At 43.5% G+C, this 24,539-nt stretch overlaps 1 protein-coding gene across 1 annotated transcript in view; it reads right to left on the bottom strand.

Moving 5' to 3' along the window:
* Evi5 (ecotropic viral integration site 5) overlaps positions 1-18,959 on the bottom strand; it is a 164,136-nt gene extending 145,177 nt beyond the window's left edge. Inside the window, exon 1 of the mRNA XM_038339184.1 lies at positions 18,765-18,959. The gene's annotated coding sequence lies outside the window, so the exon portion shown is untranslated. The remainder of the gene's footprint in view (positions 1-18,764) is intronic.
* Between the last annotated feature and the right edge of the window lie 5,580 nt (positions 18,960-24,539).

Raw genomic sequence — 24,539 nt, 5'->3', positions numbered from 1 at the left:
TCTTGCTTGCTCCTTCAGCCCATTTTAAGCTGTTTGCAAAGACTGTGCTTCTACATACCTCTCCTAATTAAAAACTTATATTAGAAATCGTAATTTTTCCCTGTTGTGGTGGTTTAATAAAAATGGCTCCCCAAGCCGGGCGGTGGTGGCGCACGCCTTTAATCCCAGCACTCGGGAGGCAGAGGCAGGCGGATCTCTGTGAGTTCGAGACCAGCCTGGTCTACAAGAGCTAGTTCCAGGACAGGCTCTAAAAAAAAGCTGCAGAGAAACCCTGTCCCGAAAAACCAAAAAAAAAAAAATGGCTCCCCAAAAGTTCGTAGGGAGTGGCGTTATTTAAAAGAATTAGGACACGTGACCTTACTGAAGGAGATGTAGCGTTTTTGGAGAAAGTGTGTCACTGGGAGTGGGTTTTGAAGTTTCAGAAGCGCAAACTAGGCTTAGTGTTTCTCTCTCTTCCCACCACCTGTCTATCCAGATGTAGAATTCTTGGCTCCTCCTCCAGCACCATATCTGCCTGCATGCCACCATGCTTCCTTCCCATCATGAAGACAATGAACTGAACTCTGAACCGTCAAGACAGCTTCATTATAAGAGTTGTGCGTCTCTTCACAGCAATAAAACCCTAAGACATGCTTTGCTTTGATTTAGTGCACAATAGAAAATCAAAGTCACACTAATATCCTCAGATTCCCCATTCCAATTTTTATAACTATAAATAATTATAAACACACATATGATGAGGGGGAAGCACAAAAGCCAATGTATGGTGTGTGTGTGTGTGTGTGTGTGTGTGTGTGTGTGTGATCAGATGACAACTTTGTGGGGAACCCTTCTATTTTTCACCTTTTAATTTCTGAGTTCCAGGATCAAACTCAAGTGGTGAGGGTTTCACAGCAAGGAGCCTTTTTCCTGTTCCCACTGACACATACAGACGAACAGACAGACAAACACACACACACACACACATACATACATGTGATATGTGAAACTACAGAAGAAAAAAAATCAAACTAAACTGGCAGGCACCCTTCCTGCAAGGCATTATTTCAGATTTGATTTAAGCAAGAGGGATACCTGGTACTGACTTGGATGCTGAATTATAACGATCCCCTCAGAACATCAACAATGAATGAGAAAAGAGCCAACCTGAGGCAGTGAAACACTCCTGCAGGAGGACCTGCCACCTCGAAGGCCTAGCGGGGTGTAAAGGAAGTGCCCTGGCCATCAACCCTCAAAAGCACAGGTAAAGACCCACGTAAACACTCCAGCACGGCTTGCAGAACAGTGAACTGAACCATACCTACAGCATACGGCCAGTGTCTTCTCTCCACACACATTAACACGGATGTGAAAAGCATGGTCTTTGCAGTATGTGTTTTTATATATGAGTCTTCTAGTTCCTTCAGTCAGTCAATAAAGCAGACTAATAGTGAACACACACACAAGGGAAATACAGCATGAAGGCAACAAGTCTGAGGACCTGAGGGACTGGTTAGGACCACCCTCCTTTTGAAGAGGAAAAAAAGTAAGATCTATAAAATGAGAAGGAGAAGGCAAAAGTGCAAAGTGCCTCACAAGGGAAAAATAAGAAAGAATCAGTACGTGCGAAGGATTTGAGGAAATAAAAAAAAAATCTGATGGGTTGAAGAGCAGCCCTAGAGTCAGGAATGGTAGTGCACACCTGTAATTCCAGCAAATGGGAAGCAGGCAAGGAGGCTCCCAAGTCCCAGGATTACAGAGACTATCTTAAAAACTAAGGGGGATGAAAGAAAAGAGGGAGAGGAGGGGAGGAAGAGCACTAATACAAGATGAGGCACGGATGCAAAAGCTGCAACTATTAAAAACTGTACATTGTTATAACTATTATAAACATAATAATTATATTATTATTATAAATACTTAAATTTTTACATTAGCTACAATTTTTATAAAGTAAAAGCAGGTTGCATTTATCTTAATATATCCAAATGTTATTTTGATAGATAAATGGGTGATGTGTAACATTCTTTAATACTAAATCTGGAAGTCAACATGTATGTTACACTTGTACAACATCTCAACCCAAACTAATCACAGATTAAGCACACAATAGTTTGCAGGCTACGTCAGGCTATTGGCCTTGGTATTAAAGAGACTGGATTACAAGGAGATTAGTAAGGCTAAAGCATACTAGCTTGACGGAAAATGTAGGAGGAACTGAAAATGTTATCAGGGTTCAAATCATAAAGAAGATATACAAAGGAATTTGAGATCTATCTAGACTGTAATTGGAAAAAGATTTAAACATGGGAATATCATGATCTTAATCTGCTTTATAAAAAGAATAATCTATATAAAAGCTTATGTATAGGGAGGCAAGATCAGACAGTAAAGAGATTGAGCAGATGACTATTAAATCTAAGTAAAAATAATTATGCTTTATTTATAGGCTGTTGAGTGGACAACAGAGATAAACAGAAGCAAAGTGACTTTCTTTTTTTAATCTATTTAATTTTATTTTTATGCACATTGGTGTGAAGGTGTCAGGTCCCCTGGAACTGCATTACAAACAGTTGTGAGCTGCATGTGGGTGCTGGAAACTGAACTTGGGTCCTCTGGAAAAGCAGCTGCTGCTTTAACCAATGAGCCAATCTCCAGTCTGCAAAGTGACTTCCTAATGAAACAGATGGAGAACAAGGAAGGACAATTCAAAGGTAAAATCTGACTTCAGCAACTGATGGTACTATTTCCTGAAACTGGAAAAAGGTACCAAGCCACGTGGCTAATAGTCAAGAATAATGGGCTAATATAAATTATAAGAGTTAATAAGAAGCCTGAGCTACTAGGCCAATCAGTTTATGATTAATGTAGATCTCTGTGGGTTTATTTGGGACTAAACGGGTACGGGACCTGGTGGAACAGAAACCTCAGTCAACAATATAGAGAACTCATGAGATCCTATCCCAAAGAGGAGGGAGAAGGAAAGACACAGAGATAGAGATGTTTCCCAACTTGGTCCCAGAGACTAATAGCAAATCATAAACTGAATGATTCCAAGTCAGTGTCGTGCTCCACAGCTGTCTGTGGTTTCGAGTTAATCTTTCCCTACAGGACAACAGGGTCATCTGCATAGCTAGCTATCTAACAACTCAAACACCAAGCTATGTAGCAGCTTCTGAGATTTAATTACTAACCCTTTTACAATTGTTTTGTCTTTAAAATTTTAAAGTACATTTATTGGGAGGGCAGGGGACACACATGTGCCACTGTGGGCACGCAGAAGTCAGAGGACAACTTGGCGTAGATGGAACTCGGGCCTCCACGTCAGGCAGCAAACACTTTACTCACTGCCCCCTTCTAAATTCTTAACATCCACTACGCGTATTTAACCAGGTGTGGTGGTCTGAACAGAAATGGCCCCCATGGACTCATGTTTGAATGCTTGCTCATAGGAGGTGGCACTATGAGGAGGTGAGGCCTTGTTAGAGGAGGTGCAGCCTTGTTGGAGGAAGTGTGTCACTGGAGGGGTGAGCTTTGAGGTCTCACACGCTCAAGCTACACAGTGTGGGACAAGGCTCACTTCCAGCTGTCTGCGGATAGAGATGTATAACCTCAACCACCTCTCCAGCACCATTTCTGCAGCAATGACGATAATGGACTAAACCTCTGAAACTGTAAACCAGCCCCAATTAAATGTTTTCCTCTATAAGAGTCACCATGGTCGCTGGGCAGTGGTGGCGCACGCCTTTAATCCCAGCACTCTGGAGGCAGAGTTTGTGGCCAGCCTAGACTACAGAACTAGTTCCAGGAGAAGCTCCGAAGCTACAGAGAAACCCTGCCTCAAAAAACAAAGCAAACAAAAAGAAAGTCACCATGGTCACAGTGTCTCTTTGCAGCAATAAAAATCCTAAGACACTAAGCACAGGTATAAAGTTTGACAACATCTGAGAAACTTAAGATTCCTTCTCAAGGAACTCACTAGTAATGAAGTGTAGAAACAAACACTAAATTGTTCAATGACTTTGACAACCATTTTCATTCCTTCCCTATTGATGGCCTATGTTTGCTTTCAAATAAGGACAGGAGCTGGTGGTGTAACTTAGTGGTGGACATCTGCCTAGTACTCCAGAGGTACTGAGTTCCAGTCCTCCAGCAGTGAAAAGGGGAGAGAGATTATGATGTGGGAAACCATGCTGCGGAGTGTGGTTCAGCGGAGTGCTTGCTTTGGAGTTTCCCAGTCTGAGAGGTCTGAAAAACGCCACACACTATCCTAGCCACCTGTGAAGGTGACCTGCGAGCCAAGGTCAAAGGCTCTGTGGGTATGCGCTCCCAAACCTACTATTTTAATGCACCGCACATCTATTGCCTTACATTTTCTCTGAGGAATCTGGGGTGCCGTCTACCTGAGCGTTCTTGGTTTAGAGTCTTTCACAGAGACACAGTGACTGGAACTGGAAGATCTGCTTTTTTCTTAAGAGGGCTCCTTCAAAGGCTTCTGGCAAAGACCCCTCCCTAAGACTGTTCAAGAGCCTCAGGGTCAACTAGCCTTTCCCAGAGAAAAGGAGAAAGACAGAGGATGCTGTAAGTTATATGATCTGGCTTCACAAGACACACTGTTATTTTGTCAGTATTCTATTGGTTACACAACTTGGTCCTGCTCAATGTATAAAGAAACTAAATATGGGCATAAATATCAGGAGACAGGAACTACTGGGACCCACCTTGGAGGCTTGACTGACACATGATGACTTATAGGTTAAATGAACGGAAGAAAGGAAGGAGGGAGGGAAGAAGGAAAAACTGATTTAAACGGGGCTGGAGAGAGAGCTCAGATGTTAAGAGCCCTTGCCATTCTTCCAGAGGACTCAAGTTGAATTCCAGAACCCACGAGGGCAGCTCTCAACTGTCTGTAACTCCTTCTCCAGAGTCTGGACTGTAGGAAAGCACCACCACCCACGGCTCTGAGGATTTCATTAGAAAAACAAATGATGCTCTAAAGTAAATGAGTACTTTCAAAGACATCATTTCTTAATTAAAGTAGATATGCTAATATAACTATTTAAAATGACTATCTAGATGAATCAATTACACACACACACACACACACACACACACACACACACACCCTTAGGTTAACTCAGAAATTGCTCACAATGAAATGTTTACCCAGGAAAGCAGTAATTTATTATCGTCTTTCACAGAGGGGAATGGCAATGGGAGAGAGGGTAAATTATAACAAAATACTCAAAAAAAAAAAAAATACTTAACCCAGGAGAGACAGGCATAGATCTAATCTAAATGGGAAGTAGAAAAAGACAAGATCTCCTGAGTAAATTGGGAGCACAGGGACCATGGGAGAGGGCTGAAGGGGAAGGGAAAGGAAGGGAGGGGAGCAGAAAAAAATGTATAGCTCAATAAAACCAATAAAAAAGAATTCTGAAGAAAAAAATTCTTAAAAGCACAGAATTTTAAGGCATTGTGATGGTTAATTCTGTCAGCCTGACAGGATATAGAATCACTCAGGTGATAAGCATCTGCAAGGATTATCTATGATCCAGTAAGCCCTGGGCATTCCTTCAAAACACTGTCTAGGGTAGGACAACAGAGCTGGACGTCCACCTTAGCTGTGAATGACACCATCCACAGGCAGCAGCATTTGTAATCTCCACTCTATGAAATGTGACCGAAATAAACTCTTAAGTTGCTTTAGTCAAGTATTTTATCATAGCAATGAGAAAATAAACTCTTTTTAGACTTTTATAGACTTTTAGCCTCAGTCAAAAGTAAAATCATAAACTAGTCTACTAGTCTCAAGTCCTTAAAGGACAGAGAATTTATCCTTTAATTCTCTCTCTCTCTCTCTCTCTCTCTCTCTCTCTCTCTCTCTCTCTCTCTCTCTCTCTCTCTCTCTCTCTCTCGTGTGTGTGTGTGTGTGTGTGTGTGTGCGTGCGCGCGCGCGCGCTTGTGCACACGTGTTAAAACATTTATGTGGGCCGGGCAGTGGTGGCGCACCCCTTTAACCCCAGCACTCGGGAAGCAGAGGCATCTCTGTGAGTTCGAGGCCAGCCTGGTTACAGAGTGAGTTCCAGGACAGGATCCAAAGCTACTGAGAAACCCTGTCTCAAAAAAACAAATAGATAGCTGGATAGATGGATAGATAAATAAATTGAATGACAATGAAACAGCTCAGCAGGTAAAGGCATTTACCTAATAAACCTAGTGGTATACATCTTTGACCCCAGTACTGCAGAGGCACAAGCAGGAAGACAGTGTCTCCAAGATTTACCCTCCAGACGGAAACTCTATCTCCTGGATCTTTCCCCTCATCCCTGGGTAATCAATCTATTAACCCATTTCCTAGGAACGTCTAATCTAGGTATTTCATATACATAAAATCATACAATCTCTTCCCTGTATATCAGCTCTCCATACAGCACGCTGTTTTGAAGGTTCACTCATGTACTAGGGCTCCATTCCCTTCTGGGGCAGGATAATAGACTCATGCACACCCCATATTTTATGTGTCTATCCATCTGCTGGTGGTACAGGCAGGCTCTTCCTACCTTTTGGTTCTTATGAACAACGACACACTAGATACCAAACTCACTCTTACTGCTCTAACAGAAGCTGCTAAGCATAATTACAACAGCTCGATAGAATTTGAGGTTCAATATTATTTACACTATCAATGTCTCCATATTTGTTTGAACAAATAAATACATTATTTTTGTAGAATTCATCATGTCAAGATAAGTTTATTTCTAACCTGAAAATATATATATATATATATATATATATATATATATATATATATATATATATATTTAGGGCTGGGAGAGATGGTTAGGAGTAGCGGCAGCTCTTCCACAGGACCCAGCTTTGGTTCTTAGCACCAGCATGGCAGCTCACAACCTGATGTGGGAAACCCCTCTGTGTGCTGTGATTATCATTAGTGAATAAAAAAAAAAACTGCTTTGGACCTATACCAGGGTAGATTGGCAGGGAAAACTAAACTGAATGCTGGGAGAAAGAAGGGCAGAGTCAGAGAGAAGCCATGGAATCACTGGAGACAGACACTGAGAACTTTACCCAGTAAGCCACAGCCTTGTGGCGATACAGATTAATAGAGATTAAATTAATATGTAAGAGTTAGCCAATAAGAATCTAGAGCTAATGGGCCAAGCAGTGATTTAATTAATACAGTTTCTGTGTGGTTATTTCGGGGCTGAGCAGCCGGGAACGAACAAGCAGCCCTCCTCCTACAACAACCAGTAACTCCAGTTCCAGGGGATCCAATGCATTCGTTTGGACTTCACAGGCACCAGGCACAAAGGTGGTACACAGACATACACACAGGTAAAACACCTATCCCTAAAGAGGAAAGTTTAAAGACATGTACTTAAAAAATAAAAGAGAGGGGGCTGGAGAGATGGCACAGAGGTTAAGAGAACTGTCTGCTCTTCCAGAGGTCCTGAGTTCAATTCCCAGCAACCACATGGTGGCTCACAAGCATCTATGATAAAAAATCTGGTACCCTCTTCTGATGTGCAGGCATACATGCAGGCAAAATGCTGTATACATAATAAATAAATCTTTAAAAAATAAAAGAGAAAAATACCATAACATCGTATGACAAAATCATAACCTCAGGGCAGCAGGGCCTGAAGAAGGAGTAGAGCTGATAAAGGACCCGCTGTGGTTTCTGTTTTGGCCAAGAGAAGATCTTACCTTGTCCTCCCCAAAACCTTCCACAATACCTGGTACACACTAGGCAACAATAAAAGTTCACAGGCAAAGCCGGGCGGTGGTGGCGCACGCCTTTAATCCCAGCACTCGGGAGGCAGAGGCAGGCGGATCTCTGTGAGTTCGAGACCAGCCTGGTCTACAAGAGATAGTTCCAGGACAGGCTCCAAAGCTACAGAGAAACCCTGTCTCGAAAAACAATAAAAAAAAAAAAAAAAAAAAAAAAAAAGTTCACAGGCAAGAAGAACAAACGGGTAATTCTGAACTATCCACCACATTACATTTCTAAAATGTTGATATTTAAAGTCTAAAATTGACTATTTTTGTGTCTCAGGCTTCTCGGCTTTTCAGGACTCACAAACCTATGCAGAAGCTGGCAGGTGAGAGAATGTATGTAAGAAACCGAGAGGAACTACATCCTCTTGACAAATGCACAGGTTACACAGCACAGAACCCCAGAGTACAAATGTTCTGTGTTAACACGGACATTAACTTCTACCTGTACGCACTGTTATGTCTCCTCACGGTGCTAAGACTGAAAAGACTTGATATTCACTGGGCGGCGGTGGCGCACGCCCGCCTTTAAACCCAGCACTAGGGAGGCAGAGGCAGGCAGATCTGGGAGTTAGAGATCAGCCTGGTCTACATAGTGAATTCCAGGACAGCTAAGGCTAGAGAAATTCTGTCTCAAAATACACACACCAAGTGATATTCAAGTGAACAGAGTACATATAAGCATGCATGCATGCACACATAAACACTCAACATTGGATTTCAGTTTGGTACAAAAGTGTTACCTACCTTCATTCAATCTTTTGTTTTTCTTGACACAGTGTCTTGCTCTTAGCCCAGGCTACCCAGGGACTTCCAATGCTGCTTAGACTTGCCTCAAACTTGTAGCAATCCTTCTGCCTCAGTTCTCAGATACTATGGTTACAATCACTGCCCACCATTCCTGGCTTCATTCAGTTTTTCTCAGATGATTCTAATAATATGTGCTAACCTGCAATATGTGTCAGCAAGTAAAGTCCTCCAGCCTCCAACACATGTGGTGTGGCACACTCAGAATGAACACATGTAACTCAAAATTTTACAAAGAATTAGTGTGGTAATTCTATAAGTGGAAACATACTTTTTATATAAATGAGCAGCACTGTATTGCATGTTACAAGCATTATCAATACACGGAATGGAAGAGTTTGCAGTAATAAAAATTGGAAATGTAAGTTTTAAAACACAGTCTGTAAATATGCACAAAGAATTTAAAACTAAGTTTCTCAAGGGCCAAAGGGTATAGTCCAGGTAGACCACACACATCTAGCGAATAAAACACCGACTGGAAACACCCGCTTGTTCAATCCCAAGAACAAAAACAAAAGAAATTAAGTTTTACAAGATTTCAATGTTGTTACTGGGACTAGCCAGCAGAGCCCTGGGGTGAAACATAAGTTAACAGTTGTCTGAGAAATGGAAGGTGAAAATACAACAAGCACTGGATTTAGTCTTTAAAAACTCATAGGAATTATGGAGAAAGAGAAAAACAAGAAATAAGGACAACAGTCCTGAAATTCTCTTTCCTTAGATGTCATGTGACAGCTGAATTTCAGAAAAGCAAAACCTGAACAAGACACAAGACTGGGCATTCCTATCTTATTTAATGCTCACTGAGAGAGATTTTTCTAAAGCATCTGAAATTCAACAACTTTCCCCAAGTGCCTTAGCTAGTAAGTGCTGGAGTCATACTACATCAGCCCTAAAACAGATCTCAACTCTAAGTCTCTGTAAGAAGTATGGTGCTTTTAACAGGAATGCCCCCCATTTCAGTGTCTGAATGCTTGCCCATATTAGGAGATGTGGCCTTATTGGAGTAGGTGTGGCCTTGTTGGAGGAAGAGTGTCACTGTGGGGGCGGGCTTTGAGGTCTCATATGCTCAAGCTACAGCCAGCATGGGACACAGTTCATTTCCTGCTGCCTGCACAGTCATGCTTCTCACCATGGTGAAAATGGACTAAGCCTCTGAAGCTGAAGGCCAGCCCCAACTAAATGTTTTCCTTTATAAAACTTGTCACGCGGGCTGGAGAGATGGCTCAGAGGTTAAGAGCATTGCCTGCTCTTCCAAAGGTCCTGAGTTCAATTCCCAGCACCACATGGTGGCTCACAACCATCTGTAATGAGGTCTGGTGCCCTCTTCTGGCCTGCAGGCATACAGACAGAATATTGTATACATAATAAATAAATAAATATTTTTAAAAAAACTTGTCACGCATGGTCATGGTGTCTCTTCACAGCAATAGAAATCCTAAGTAAGCTAAAATTATAAGACATACGACCGCTATGAAGATGTAGTGATTCCATGCCCTGACAGTTTCTCTCTACCAATTATTTGGAACATCACACACCAACTTTCAAAAGTGTCATTTTGTTCTATGCTTCCTATTCAACTCCTGTACCAGACTGTCATTTTTGACTTGTCACTCTGACAGACTTCAGGGCAGAATGTGAAAACGCTGTTATCACTTGGACAAGTTGTCTAGCACTTATCCATCCAGCAAACATGGCTGTAAGATGCCTGTAAGAATTCTAGGACTCTGGGGGCTGGAGACATGGCTCAGTGGTTAAGAGCATTGCCTGCTATTCCAAAGGTCCTGAGTTCAATTCCCGGCAACCACATGGTGGCTCACAACCATCTATAAATGAGGTCTGCTGCCCTCTTCTGGTCTGCAGACATACACACAGACAGAATATTGTATGCATAATAAATAAATAAATATTTTTTTAAAAAAGAATTCTAGGACTCAAGCAGCTGAGGCAAGAAGATCTCTATTTAAAGTCAACCTGGGCTACATTACAGGGGGAGGTACTCTCAAAAAATAAAATTAAAATTAAAAATTAAGAGCAAAAATATACTTTAGAGCTGTCCTATGACTCAGTAAATCCATGCCTAGTTATTTAACAGATAAAAATATATGTTTACAAAGTAATCTGTAATCAAATGGTCACTGTAACTTGACTCATAATAGCCAAATAAGAGAATGGACAAATTGTGGTATGCTATACTGATACAACACATACCCCAGAAAAAAATAACACACACACTCTATTGTCTATGTGAAGTCATAAAGTTCAAGAACAGCAGCAGCCAACAAAAAACCTAACTGATGATAAAAAAAAAAAGACAGACATAACAGTAGGGTTAATCACTGGCACACATAATACCTGCTGTACAGAAAAAGTATGTGCATTTCATAACATAAATTTTGTCTCAAAAAAATTTAGTTGCCAGCACACACCTTTAACCTCAGCCCTTGGGAGGCAGAGGAAAGCAGATCTCTGTGAGTTCAAGGCCAGCCGGGTTTTCAAAGCTAGTTCCAGGATAACTAAAGCTAAAGAAACCCTGTCTTGAAAAGCAAACAGTTAAGAGCACAGGTTACTCTTGCACAACACCTCACACGGCAGTTCACAATGATCTGTAACTTCAATTTCTGGGATGCTGCTTTCTGGCCTCTGAAAACTCAGGCACACATATGGTGCACAGACATATATGCAGGTCAAGCACCCATATACATAAAATACAATAATAAATTTAATTCAGCCTAACATTGTTCTGTGCATCAGCCTCAGCTACTATGGAGTCTAAGGGGGACTGTTATTCTTAGACCCAGCAGTTGGGAAGAGCCTGAACAACACAATGCTGTCTAGCAGTTCCCTCTAAGACTGAAACTTTCTATCCTGCAAGGAAGTTTCTTAAGACACAACAATTAGCTTCAGGAAGTCCCTGAAACTGACCAGATTCACTAGGCCCCTCCCTCCCCAAGGTAATGATGAAGACTGCTGAGACTCTGGGGTGGGTTTTGGTAATGCAACTATCTTTGAGTCATTTCTGCTCTTCTAAGTGACCTCTCACCCACATTCCCGCAAGGAACCCCAATTAAAACTCATTGGTTCACTGTCTGACTGTCCCAGGTTCCCTAACCGGACTGAGAATAAATGTGTGTCTCCCCAGGAAAATACATGCCACACAACAACACATAAAGAGACTCATTTTCCCCTTTTTTTTAAGGGGGGGGGGGGGGAGGATGGAGTTACATGTGATGGCTCACATCTGTGATCCCAGCACTCCAGAGACAAAAGCAGGTAAATTTAAGGGTAGTTTTTTCTATATCCAAGCCAACCAGGGTTACATACCAAGGCCCTGTCTCAAACAAATTCAACAAATCAATCATTCGATCACTATAAAGGACATTATGGCTCAGGTACAAATCAATGAGAGTGTACATATTTAGCATTCTCAAGGCTCTGGGTCTGAGCCCAAGTACTGACCAAAAAAGAAAAAAAAAGGAAAACATTAAGACATAAAACTTTTCCCAGTACTCAGGAGACAAAGGTGGGGAGATCTTTTGTGAGTTCAAGGCCAGGCAGGGCTATGTAGAGGCCTTGTCTCAAAATAGTAATAATAATAATAATAAAATAAATAGAAATTTTAAAAAATAAAGATGTAAAACTTTTAGTTCACTGGATTTTTTTCTTTGACTAGTTGCAGAAAGCCTTGATAAAAATCAAACACTAAATCACACTTTGAAAAGTCATGCCCCTGCTTAGAACCAAGGATACATAAATCTGTGACTACCCTCAGTTTATGTCTTGTGAACGAGGACTTCTGTCCATGCACAGAGGCCCCTCCTCCCCATGCTTGGCTTTCCTGGACCTGACACAGTTCCTGCACACTAATCTGCCTATGTGTGACAACAAACGGACCAGACTACTCACAACCCCTATAAACTTTATCCATCAGTGTGACAGACCCTTCTTACTTTCAAAAAAGCAATCAAGTTGATTCTTTAATTTTGTTCTCATCTATTACGGGAATGCCAGATAAATATCCAAGACTATTTCTCATAGATCTGTTCTCTCAAAACCATCCTCTGGGGCTGGTGGCCTGGCTCAAGGAGCAGAGGTGCTCGCTGCACAAGCATGGCAGCCCGAGTCCACCCATGAAGGAGAGCACAGAATCCACACAGCTCTTCACCTCCATACATGTGCCATGAAACACACGTGCCCGCATACATCATACACATACAACAAATAAAATTTTAAATATTTTTAATTTAAATCATCCTTAATTAAGCTGTCGTCTTACCATCAAATTATAGGTTGAGTCTTCTAAACTACTATTCTTTACCTGAAGATACATTTTTATTTTCTTTCACAAGATGTCATGTTACATAATTGTTTATTAAAGCTACAATTTTATCCAGTTCCAATAAATTCATCTGTAAAAACCCTTGAGTTTATCTTTGATATGACAAAATATCTATACCACCAAGCCAAAGACAGCAATTCATCTTTTCTGCACCAGTGCTTTATAAACCAGGCAGTGGTGGCTCACACCTTTCATCCCAGCACTCGAGAGGGAAAGGCAGGCAGATCTCTGTGAGTTCAAGGCCAGCCTGTCCTACATAATGAATTCTAGACAGCCAAGGCTAAACAAAGAAACCCTGTCTCAAAAAAGAAAAAAAAAAAAACTTCCCCATGAATAAAAGCCAGAAAGCACTGTCCACAAGAAAGTCAGTTCAGGAGCTGGAAAGATGTGAGAGCCTCGGCAGTTCCAAAGGACGCAGGTTCAAGCCCCAGCACCCACAGAGCAGCCCACAACTGTCTGTAACTCCAAGATTGATGCCCTCACATAGACATACATGCAGGCAAAACACCAATGCACATAAAATAAAAGCAAATAAATTATTTTAAAAAAAGTCGGTTCAATCCTATTCTCATCAGTGATGGATAACACAGAGAACTAGCTGGTCCTTCTGGAATCCTAATAATGAGCTTGCAAGACAATCAAGAGCAAACCAACAAAGAAAGCCCAGATTGGGGCCAGTTCACCCAGCTTCTAGGAACATTTCAGAACACAGCTGAGTGCTGGATGAGCACAAAGAACAATGAACGAGTTCTGAACCTGCATTGTCTTTGCCCACTTGAAGGGTAAATGAACTGAATGACAGAAAGCCGAGCTACCATGTGCCGAGCAACAGAAGACTGTAGACGGCACAAGCAGGGAAAGATCAGTCACAACAGACGGCTGGAAATGCAGCCATCAGGATGCAGCAATGAGAGACGGGACAGTCCTTCCTGAGAAAACTGGAGACCACAGAATTAACTGGCATGTCTCTAATGAAAGGTTCTCATACCATCATGACAAACTGTTTCCCAAGGTTATTTCTGACCGACACCCTGCACGCTATCTGTAAATGCAAAGGAGAACAGCGGTGCTGGAGCAGGGCAGTAAGGACTCTGTGCAGTGGGACACACTTGTCTTATTAACGCTTGTTAAAGCTCCATGAAGAGCAGAATGGCTCGCGGGTTCTGTGGCTAAACATTCCCCAAAATCTATTTAGCACCACAGATCTCATAAGGATATTTGAATACAGAAAATGGCAATACATAATTTAAAGGCACTGGACAGGGGAGCTCAGTGGGTACAAAGCTACAAGAGAGAGGACTGCAGTTTGGATCCCCCAAGAGGCCTGCCTGAAATGTCAGTTCTCTTTACAGAAACAGGAGGCTCCCCCAGGCTAGACTAGCCATTACCAGTAATCTCTGTGTTGAGTTGCGACACTGCCTCACTGAATAAGGTGCAAAGTGAACCCCCTAAAGCTACATACATATACAAGTGCACCCACATATGCAAAACATGCATACACATACCCACATACTACATATACACAGACGGTGTATACTTTAAATTATATAAACTAAACCTTAAAGAAGCATACATATTATTTCTATTTTATTGAGAACTATAGAGAACTCTGATTCAAAAATCTATTATTTGGCCAGGCATGGTGATGCACACTTTTAATCCTAGCACAGAAACAGGCAGGAACTGAGTTCAAGACCAGCCTGATATACATAGCATGTTCCAGGCCAACCAAGGCTCTACAGGGAGACCCTATCTTAAAATTGAAAAAAGGGTGGTGGGGCGGGGGGACCGGACCCAGGCTAGAGTGGGTTCTGAAAAAAAAAAATAAATGTTAGATGTATTCTTTTAGTGTATGTCAATACAGATACCACATGCACCTATCAGGGTAAGCATGTGGAAGTCAGACAACTATCAAGAGAACTATCATTCTCTCCTTCTACCATGCGGGTTCCTAGGAAGGAACTCTGTCATCAAGAGAGCAAGCACCTGCTGAGCCATCGCACCTTATGTGTTTTAAAGTAAAAGCTGGCCAGGTGTCATGCCGCAAGTGTTAATCCCAGCACTTGGGAGGCAGGAATATCTCTGAGCTCCAGACCAGCCTGGTCTACACAGTGAGCTCAGGACAGCCAAGACTACATAGACAGACAGAGAGAAAACTGGACACAACGGTGCCCAATCATAATCCAATCCTACCACTTGGGAGGTAGAGGCAAGAAAAACAGGCCAGTCTTGGCTACATAGCAAATCTGAACTACACAAAAACCCATATTAAAAATTAAAACATTGGCTGGAGAGATGGCTTGCTGATTAAGCTCTTTCTGAGGATCTGGGTTTAGTTCTTAGCACCTACAAGGTGGCTTACAACTCTGTACAAGCTCCTATTCCTGAGTATCCAACACCCTCTTCCAGCTTCTGAAGGCACTGCACATACACTGTACAAAGACATGCATTCATACATGCAGGCAAAACACCCACCCATACAGATAAAAATAAACATATCTTAGGAGGGATAAAAAACTCAAAACATGAAAAGAAATATGAGGGGTTGGGAGAGGAAGGGGGCAAAGAACAGCCAAGCTATTCAATTCTTAACACAGAAGCCATCTAATGGATGGTTTTACTTCGCCTATAAGTCTGTTAGTAAACAGCATTAACATTATTTGGCTTTAGCAACGGTTTCCTACTTTTTCTGGTGTGAGACTTTAGAAACAGGTCTGGAGCTATAGCTGTATAAGAGTATCAGCACACGTAAGGCCCAGTGGGGGAGGGGCCTTTTCTAAGTAAAACATTTTAAGTACTACTACCTCATCCTGTTACAGTACTTTCATTCAAGTATAATTACTGAAATGGCAAAATCATCCTAACTTTTCAATAAGTTTTAATATTATATATCACAAACAGGCAAAAATCTCTTACTCAACGGTTAATGAACACAGATTTATAGGCTTCCAAATAACCAAATACATTTCCCATTCCCTTACCTAATTTTCCACATTTAGGATTAACAAGGGCTTTAGAGAAAGTATCAAATAGTTCATTAGGCTGAATTATCTTTAAAAATAATTTCCATGGCCATCTTTAAAAATAATTTCCATGGCCGGGCAGTGGTGGCGCACGCCTTTAATCCCAGCACTCGGGAGGCAGAGGCAGGTGGATCTCTGAGTTCGAGGCCAGCCTGGTCTACAAGAGCTAGTTCCAGGACAGGCTCTAGAAACTACAGGAAAACTCTGTCTCGAAAAACCAAAAATAATAATAATAATAATAATAATAGTAATAATAATAATAATAATAATTTCCAATTCTGACACTGTAAGATTCTGGAACAACGAGCCCTTCTAAAATGAACAGGATTAAGAGTTGGTCTTGGTAACAAAAGCCTGTAATCTCAATAGAAAAGAGGATCAAGAGTTCAAGGTCAGCCTGGGCAGTGTGGGTCCCTCCCAAACAAAACAAGACAAAGAAGGGTTGGAGAAATGGCTGAGCAGTTAAGAGTGCTGGCTACTCTCCCAGAGGACCTGAGTTCAATTCCCAGCACCCACAACTGTCTGTGACTGCAGTTCCTGTCTCTGCCTCCCAAGTGCTGGGATTAAAGAGACAGCTGAATTAGTGACTCCGAGGAGGTGCTGAACCTCCTGAAAGCTTACAAATGGGGATATGGACAAGAAGAAACTGATGTGGGCCACTCACAAAAGCCCCAAAAGACAAAGGATCTGCATGACTCAAGGTCAATGGGGAAGAGGTGAAGACAGTCAGTCTGTGTAAGGGTACACTTACACTTTCTAGGTTCCCACTCCTATCCTCTCATAATTTATTCCTGGAAACACTGACCTGGAGCAACTCCAGGCTCAAGGAGCGAGAGCTTGAAGGCTGAAAGCCAAGGGATTAGGCAGAAGTGTTTTCAGCAAATAGCCACCCACTGCCCGTTTCCTCTGCCCAGCTTTCAGAACACTGGCAGCCAGATAGATGGATCAGGTCCCCTCAGCCACAGGGGACACATTCCAAGGCATCCCGTGGATACCCAGAAGTTCCCTCTCACCCATCACAGTGTCTGTGCTGTGCAGGAAGAAGGCTACGGCAAACCCTATCACAACTCCTTTATCCTTCCTGGGATTTACAGACTGCGGATTGTTCTTAAACGGATCTCAGCAGCAACGCTACACTGTATTATTAAGTCAAGGCCATTCACGTTTTTACTTCAAAGAAGCATTATACAGTTCCACTTTCGGCACATTCAACAGTGAAGTACGCTGGCACTTGGGGCCATTACTAAGTAAAATAAGAGATACTCGAACACAGGCGGCGGAACACCAAGGCAGCTGACCTGACGACCCCAAGAGTTACTGACTAACGTCTGTGTACAGCCTAGATAGCCTAGACAACGGAGTAATTGACATCCCACTAGGAGAGAGAGTGCTCAGCTACTCAAAAGTGGCATGTAATTTAAAACTTAAAAACTCAGAGAGCTAATGTGTATTAAGCGCTAAGAACGGTGACTGCCAAGAGTACCTAAATAAATTCAAGAAAAAAAGTTCAAGACTTCTAAGTTGTTTATTTCTAGAATTCTGCAGATATTTTCAGACCACTGAAAAAGAAACCCTGGAAAGTAACACAGTTGCTCATACAAGGACGTAGGTTCTGTCCCCAGCACTGCAAAAAAAAAAAAAAAAAAAAAAAAAAAAAAAAAAGTAGGGAAATAAAAAGATAATGAAAAACTAAGCATATTATGTAAAAGAGGCACTTCACAAAATATGGAAATGGCTAATACAGTAATTTTCACCTCAGTCACCACAAAAATGCAAATTAAACCCACACACTGATAAAGTACTGTACCGCCACCCAATTCGCAGACTTTAAAAAAAAAAATAAGCATTGTCAATAAGTACTGGAGTTTCACTGAGAACTCATCGGTATAACAGCCTTGGGAAAGGCCCGACAGTACCTAAAGTCAGAAAGCTAAAAACAAAACAGTATCTACCAGAAATAGTGGCATTATCCTCGAAGAAGGTAGGAGGCAGGAGTCTGTCAACAGCCTAGTCCACACAGCAAGAACCAAACCAAACAAACAACTTCAGTTCTCAAAGGGCATACATCCCAACCGAAAAATGTCTATTTCTTTCTTGACACAAACTTGTCAAAGAAGGAGAGCATGTTCTGTTCTACAGAAACCAAATTCCTGAAACACTAAGGAATTTTAACTATTAAAATGTAAAAAAAACAAAACAAAACAAAACAAAACACCAGGCAAAGATTAAAAACTACCAACAGATCAGGTTTCCCTAAAAACTCCATTCAGGAAGCTCCGGAATTCGTTCTCGCAGCGGAGAAAAGAGATTATTATCCTCCACCGTAGCTCAAAGGAACCCGCTTGCTGCTCTTTAAAAATCCCCTCCAGCAAAAACCGGAGGAGAGCGAGGGAACCGGCCCGAAAGTTTTGCCTAACTCCGGGCGAGGCGACGCCCCCCGGGATGACCCGAGGTCGGGGAAACCAGCGAAGCCTCCGCCACCGCAACCTCCGGAAACCGCGCGGTTAACTCCGAGGCCAGCGGGGCGTTCACTCGGCGCACCTGGCGGACCCGTCACCTGCCTGCGGCCGCCGCCGCGCACGAAACCCGGAGGCCAAAGGGGGAAAAAAAGACGCCAACTTTCCAAGTCCGGAGACGACTCCCGGGCCGGGGAGTCCTCGAGGGAGCGGGCGCCCCCGAGGCCGCCCGAGGCACGCAGGCCCCGGCTGGCTCGCGCCGCAAGCCCGGGAGCGGCCCAGGTCGGCGGCGCGGGCCTCGGCGCCGCACGGCGCTCGCCCGCCTCCCTCGCCGCAGGCCCGGCCTGGCGCGGCGCCGCTCACCTTGGAAACCTGGGGTGGTGGACGTCGCCGTCACCATGAACTTCCCATCCAGCCCGCGGCCGCTCGGGAGCTCGGGAGCTCGGGAGCTCGGGACCCTCCGCCGGCCGCCGGCCGCTCGCCGCTCGCCGCTCCGCCCGCGACTCAGGCGAACCCCGCGCAGCCCCGCGCCCGCGTCCGCTCCCGCCCCAGCTCCGCCCGGCTCCGGCCGGGCCGCTTCAGAGAAAGCCCAGGGCGCAGGCGCGGCGAGGCCCTTAAAGAGCCCCGGCCGGCCGGCCTCTACGGCATAATGGGTTCGAGCGAGCAGGTTAGGGCCGCGGCCCGGGTTGGCGAAGCAAAAGCAGAAACCGAAGGGATTGGACCGCGGGGAGCGGAGGCGGGGAGATCCCACTCCGTCCTCCGCCCCTCTCTCCAAGCACCCTGCCCTGGCCCTGCAAAGTGCTGACTTCCCAGTCTCCGGGACCGCCCGGTGCGAGTCGGGGCCGCGGAAGACACACACCCCCTCTCGGGGCCCCCCGGGGCGAGCACCCGCACCCGGCTGCGGCTTCCAGGCCTGGGGCGCGCAGAGCGGACGCGCGGCAGCCTTGGGACTTTCTGTGGTTAAACTGGTCTCCCAGCGGTCGTCTGGACACCCTGGGTTTATTCGGAGTCCGACAGAGGGCAGAAGGTGGGCAGTTTTCCAACACCAAGGAAGAAATTCTTAGAAGGAAAGTACTTAGTTCGGGACAAAAACAGCCTATTCATTCGGGTCCTGTCTCAGGAAGAGCAAGCAAGAAAAATAATTTATATTTTTATAATATTATAAATTATTTTCGTTATACACTTAGAAGTGACCAAAATTGTAGAAATTACCATCGTGCAATCAAAAAAAAAAAGCTCCAAAAGTGTTTACTAATCTGATATCCCTGTTTTTTGAATTTGTATTTGTGAGAACTGTCCAGAAGAGTTTCCACTAACATAAGCACTTCTAGAAAAGAGTATTTTTCAACAAGACTAGGAAATAAGAAATGGGAAGTAAAACCATGTCCTCCACCCAGCTAAAACCTTTGAAAATTTCAAAACAGTCTGAGGCAATTTTTTTGCATAACTTTAGATCATGTTATTAAAGTCAATTTAACAACTTCATTATAACTTAATGCATCTTGCATAACAAAATGAAACATTTTTTATCATCTACTTCTCCAATTTATTTGCTGACCCTGTTGCTTTTATCTGCTAAAGTTTCCTTGTACCTGTCCTATGTCCCCCAGCACCAACCACCCTTAATCAAACTTACTCTCGCCTGCAGGTAGATTGGCAGGACAGTGACCTAATTTATCCACGGTCCTCCTGCCCTTCTCTAAATCTCACAGCACAGGAAGAATGCTTGTTCAGAATATTGTGTCATGTGACCTTGTCCCTGCCCAGCGTCCCATTCCCTTAGACCAAACCTCCTAACCAAGTCCTTCAGGGCCAAACATCTTGCCTGCCCCTCCTCTCTCCTCTCTGGCCCTCATCTCACCTAAACCCTGGTCTCTGAGTCGGAGATGCACCCTTTGATTGACCCCCCCATGTTAGTCCTGTCAATCACCTTCCAGGAAACTGTAATTACAGGACTCCTTTGGGAATGTTTAGAGTCTCCTACTAAACATCTAGCTCCATAAGGCCAGCAGGGTTTGTTTTATGTGATTTGTTGTCATATTTTCATATTTGTTCAATGGATTCTAGAATCATAGGTTCAAGAACTTGAACTAGATATGGCTTAAAGGTTACTGACATCATTAAGTAAATGTCACGTTTTGAGGTCTGGAGTCAGAACCTAAAAAGAACGCTAGGTATTATAGAAATAAATGGGGTGCCCTAAGGTTCTTTGGATAATATTTAAAACAGTGCTCAAACCTCCTAGTTAAGAAGGATATGTCAGGTGATGGTGGTGCACATCTTTGATCCCAATACTTAGGAAGCAGAAGCAAGAGGATCTCTGTGAGTTCCAGGCCAGCCTGGTCTATGGAGCAAGTTCCAGGACAGCCAAGGCTACACACGGAGAAACCCTGCCTTGGGTGGAAGGGGGAGATAGCTATAGCTGAGGAAACCATGAAACTATTAACACTGGTGGTTTCAAAAGTGGAAGATGGGGTAACTGAGAGCGAAGCATTTCCAGAGATGGGAAGAGGACTTTTTTGTGAATACCCAAAAGGCTTAAAATAGTACTTTTCCATTTTAAAAGTATGTGAATGAATTACCAATTTTAAAAAGAATGACAACAGGATATATAATATACAATTCCATGTATGCAGAATTCCAGAAAAGACAGAACAGAATGCAGTGAAAACAGTTGTAACAGGGCTAGAGGAGCAGCTTATTGTGCTCAGCATGTTACAATATAATCATTTTGAAATATTGATCTCAGAATACTAGCCCTGAGGGGGGCCATTAGCTCCGACCCTCCAGCATTATCCCTGGTTCACACCTTTCTTTCTCTTGCCCCAAGTGCGTCAATGTATTTGGTAAGAGAGCTTACACGTTGATGCCACACTTGGATTGTTAATTCTAACACTCGCAGGTGCCCAGGCACTTTCGTAAGTGATATTCCCCTGTGCGAATTCTCTGACACCACCCCTGCCCCTGCCTCTCTGCTGCTTACACTCTACAGAGTCTAGATCCTAGTGTAGACTCTCACACGGAGGAGACAGTAAATGTGGCAGTGGGCAGCAGCAAGATTCACAGTTCCCTGCGCCCCACACTGCATACTCGTAGCGTGGATTTAGGTCACTATCCAGGAAGGAAACTCCTCTAACCTGCCAAGGGTTAAGTCACAGAAAACCACGATGCTGACTGCCAAAGGTGTTCAGGCCAGCCACATGAACCCCATTGGTCACCAAAAGAAAACAAGGGAGGCATTCTTCAGAGAGGTCAAGTCACCCCAGGTAAAGAGGCAGAATTCACAGCCAGGTCAAATCCGTGGCGTTGTCACCCTGGGGGTGGACGCCACCACCGTCACCCTGGGGGCGGATGCAGCTAGCATCTGCGCTTCGGAAAAGCAGGGCACTCACTTCTATTCGGGGTCCGCGAGAGCCACTGGCCACGTGAGACCGCTTGTGTCTCGACAGTTTCAGCTTTCCAGTCACACTCACACATTCCAAGTGCAGTAGCAGCGCCCGCGGTCAGGAGCCCACGGACACAGAAGTTAGATGGGCGGTGTTATTGCAGGAAGAAGAGGAAGGCACTCCCTCCACCCAGAGTCCCAGATAATGCTCAGAAGGTTTTGCTCTGGGAAAAATGAAGCTCCTACTGAAACAGTTGCCTCATTAGGCTCTTTGTTTACCTCAACAGGAATGTAAGATACTCATGGCACAAAGTTGGGGCCTCTCCGTTTACTGGGGTTCTAACAATTGCTGCACAGCACACGCTCTTGTCACCTCTTGACCCTTGTGTGGAGGTAGATGCAGAATACTGATTGAAACTGAGCTTGTGGCTCCAGAGTTTGTCTGTATGTCTGTCTGTCTCTCTGTCTGCTCTCTCTCCTTCTCTACATGTGTTTGTCTAGGTGATTTGTGTGCCTGTGGACATACCTGTTCACATGGGTGTGGGCCTGTGAGTGTGCATGTGTGTGGATGTATGTGTGTGGAGGCGTGAGACTGATTATTGGGACATTTCTTCAGTCACCCTCTTCCTTATTCATTGAGGCAAAGCCTCCCGATTGAAACCGGAGCACTCTGATCTGGTTCATCTAGCTAGCCAGCTTGCTTCTAGGATCCTGTCTGGACCTTCTGAGTGCTGGGATTACAGGCAAGCTGCAGAGCCACGCGGTTCTAAGGATCTGGACAGCAGTCTTCACATTTGAGGATTCAGAGCAGAGCTTGCTGGGTTATAGCCACTTTACCTCCATCTTTAAATTCCATCAAACGAAACAACAGCCCTTGAAAGCATACCACCGAAACAGACAACAGTACCGTGCCATTTCTCCATCACCTTATAAAAGGGGAAGTATGTTCGTTTCTTGACTTTAAGTATGTTTTAAAGCAAGATAAAATTTGATGCAACTAGCATTAGTAATTTCGCTTCAACTGCCGAATTTCTGAGAACTAGTAAATTCCAGGTTTTATACATTCAATGACTGGAGGTTATCATCTAAAAGTTTAAGCGTACTTGGCAAAACAATGTTTAACCTCCTCATACCCCAATTTTCTATCCCATAAAACATTTAGTAATATCTACTTAAGCACTGAACTGATCATTACGTGGAATGAATATGAAAGGTATGTAAACACCCACTAAGTGGTAATTATTGCAATTGCTATTTTCCAAAGTCACAGAGTAGTGCAAATATCTAAAAGACTCTGAATTAAAAATAAAAAAAAAAAAAATCCTGACTCTCCCACCTGCTAGTTGTTTGGGTTTTAACCTCGTGCAGTTCTGTTTCTTCATCGGCTAGTTAAAGCTGAGCCTGCAGCCAGGGAGATGGCTCAATGCATAAAAGCATTAGCCATACAAGTCTGACAGCCTGCATTCAGCCCCTGGGACCCACACACAAAGGCGGAAGCTGTGGCATGCATCCATAATCCTTGCACTTCTGCTCTGGGAGATGGAAAGCAGAGACGGAGAATCACCCAGAAGGTTCACCTACCACAGTCTGGCATGCACGGTGACACAAACAGGACTGATCCTGCCCCAACACGGTGGAAGCTGAGAACGCAGCTGTCCTTTGACCCCCAGATGTGCACGGCGGCACTCATACACCTGCATTTACACACTCATGCACACACCGTACACAAAGTAAGTAAGGAAGCTTGAGAAAATAAAAACTTAAGTCCCCAGTGGCAGATATGTTAAATGTGTTTCTACTTCACATGAAATGGTCTGTGAAGTAAAGCCAGAGACAAAATTTATTCTATGTAAATTAGCCCTGTCCTCATTTCCACCAAAACAAAAACCACTGTTGCTTTATAGCATTTTTTGGATAGAACCATATGTAACCCAGATTGGAAAGAAACACCTGCCAACACTGCCACCAGCTAGAACTTGTGAATAGATAGTATGGTAACGATTTTCCTGGGCTAATCTTTATCACCATGTGAGAAATTAGAAGCCTAAACAGACAAAGTAGGCCTCTGTCCATTGAATAGATAAAATAAGTACCAGCAACCAGTAACAGCAGGCGAAGAAATATTGAAGTGCAGAAGCTAATTATTAAAACACCTCGCTTGAAGGTGTGGAATTAAACCTACCACTTTATATAACTCCTGGTTGCTTACGTGAATGGCCACAGTACAGTGAGATAATATTCTTAAAATAAAACTGAAGACAGTCAGCAACGGCTCTGTGCTTTAAAAGATGAAGCGAGGCTCACAAATCCAAATTCAGTAAAAATTGAAATTCCCTGCTACAGTAATTGCATCTTCATAAGCACTATAGTAAAAAGAAAAACCAAACCCCGTTTTACCTGTCTCCTATTAGGGTTTCTAAAAGCAGCCGTCATTTTGGTGGTAACCATGATGAGCCAGGAAGACAAGGAGACTGGGGATTTGAATTGAATTTACAGCTGACTCATAGGGAGTGTTTACATCCCTATTGCCACCGGCTCCACCCATTTGACACCCTTTCAGTTCCAGCCTGGACTCCGTAGGTAGTAACCTTAGGGGAAGCTGGGAGTGTGGGGGCCTAGGAAAACTGAACGCCAAGCTTTTTAAGGATCTAGACATGCTAACAGATGCTGGGTGTTTTTCTCTTCCCTTCCTCCACCCCCCACTTCTTCCTTCTTTGACTTGAGTCAGAATGATCAAGTATGAGATGCTGATT

Source organism: Arvicola amphibius, chromosome 1 (genome assembly GCF_903992535.2).
Source record: "Arvicola amphibius chromosome 1, mArvAmp1.2, whole genome shotgun sequence".
In the NCBI taxonomy this organism is placed as follows: Eukaryota; Metazoa; Chordata; class Mammalia; order Rodentia; family Cricetidae; genus Arvicola; species Arvicola amphibius.
This window is presented reverse-complemented; position numbering and strand designations above follow the sequence as displayed.